Source organism: Capsicum annuum, unplaced genomic scaffold (genome assembly GCF_002878395.1).
Source record: "Capsicum annuum cultivar UCD-10X-F1 unplaced genomic scaffold, UCD10Xv1.1 ctg2188, whole genome shotgun sequence".
NCBI lineage: Eukaryota > Viridiplantae > Streptophyta > Magnoliopsida > Solanales > Solanaceae > Capsicum > Capsicum annuum.
In genome coordinates, this window is record NW_025827865.1 from 1 (window position 1) to 1,993 (window position 1,993).

General features: G+C 38.3%; 1 pseudogene; it reads right to left on the reverse strand.

Moving 5' to 3' along the window:
* Positions 1-8: 8 nt before the first annotated feature.
* LOC124890671 lies at positions 9-1,980 on the reverse strand (annotated as a pseudogene).
* Between the last annotated feature and the right edge of the window lie 13 nt (positions 1,981-1,993).

Here is a 1,993-nt window from a genome sequence, read left to right on the forward strand (position 1 = left end):
TGAGGAATGCACCCTTCGAGATGATTGTAGGAGAGATTTAAGACTTCAAGAGATGTAAGAGAAGCATACTGTGCTGGTATCTCTCCTAAAAGATGGTTACCTGATAGGTCTAATGATTCAACTGAAGAAGGATGGCGGAATATGACCTTGCAATCTATTATGAGATAAATTTAGAACGCGAAGCGCAATAAGATTTCCCATAATAGTTGGAATGTGTCCTTCAAATTTGTTATTTGAAAGATCAATGGTTGTGTAAATAGTCAAAATTCGGAGAAGTTCAAGCTCCAGCCCCTTGGATGAAACCATAAAAGAATCATGGTAATATGAATCTCCAAGATATCTTGGTTCCTTCAATGTTTGATCAATTGTCCTTATGGCTTTCAGATGTTGAAACAAACTCATCGGCAAGTTTTTGGAAAAATCATTGCGAGAGAGATCAAAGATTCGAAGCTCAAGAAACATGTGTTCACTTCCTGAAGTTCTAATGGGTCCATGCAACTTATTAGATCTCAAGCTTAAAACTCGCAGATCAGGAAGAGTTCCCAACCACATTGGAAATGTATCATTCAGGAGATTGTCTCCTAAATCAAGAACTTCCAGTCGTTGGCAATTTTCCAAGGATTGTGGAATTTTTCCCTCTAGCTTATTTCCATTCAAATTGAAGCTTCTTAGTGCACTTCCAATGCTAAAAGTTGTTGGAAGAGTACCGGAAAGATTGTTGTGCTTCATATCAAGAACCTCAAGATGAACACTCATGTTGCCAAAACATTGCGGAATTACTCCCATTAGATTGTTTCTACCCAAATCTAGAATTTGTAGTGATGTTAAATTGCAAATAGACGATGAGAGATCTCCATTGAGATTATTATGGGACATCGTCACATACTGGAGGCGACTGATATTACCCAAGCATTGCAGAATTTTTTCCTTCAAGATGTTTCTCGACAAATCCGGGACTGTCAGTGACGTCAAATTGCAAATAGATGAAGGAATTTCCTCAATCAGATTGTCGTCGCTGAGAAACAGAGTTTGCAAGTTTCTCAAATTGCCAAAGGAAGATAGAATTGACCCAGTGAGTTGATTATTGGATAATGTCAGATCATTTAGGTTTTTCAGATTCCCCAATACACTAGGAACTGGCCAGAGAGTTGATTATTGTGTAATATCAATAATTGAGTTTTTTTTCAGATTCCCCAACACACTAGGAATTGGGCCAGAGAGTTGATTAGCATCAAGGTACAGAAGTTGGAGCTCAGTAAAGTCACCTATAGTTTTTGGAATTAGACCAGAAAGATTGTTTGTGTATAAGCTTAAATTCTGAATTGACCTCATCTTCCCTATTTCTGGAGGGATGTGACCTGTTAACTGGTTTACTTGAAGATAAGCTTCAACGAGATTGACAAATTTTCCTATTTCTGCAGGTATAGAGCCAGAAAGGTGATTCTCATAAAGATACAAATGGGACAAGTTGTTCAAATTCCCCAATGAAGGAGGAATAGAACCATTAAGAAAATTGGTACTCAAAGCTAGTTCAGTAAGAGACCTTAGGTAACCTATCTCTTCCGGAATGGAACCATTTAAATTGTTTTCAAAGATGTGGAGGGCCTGAAGCCTGGCTAGTGAGCCGATTTGTGGTGGGATTGTGCCTCAAATCTGATTCACGGACAAGTCAAGATAGATAAGATTAGTGAGATTGCCGATCTCAGGTGGAATGGTGCCAGAGAGATTGTTCATGCTAAGATCAACATATTTAAGAAAAGGGAGGGATGAGAATGGAAAAGCATAGAGTGTACCAAAGACACTAGCATTTCTAATATTCAACCTGTTTACCCTATCATTAAAGCAAGCAACTCCGTACCAGTCATTGCATGCATAAGGACTTGGTTTCCATGAAACCAATAAGGAATTATTCTGGTTCTTGAAAGTTGCTTTCCATTTTAGGAGAGCCGTTGCTTCCTTAGTTGAAGCAAAAGTAATTGTAAAGAGAGTGAAA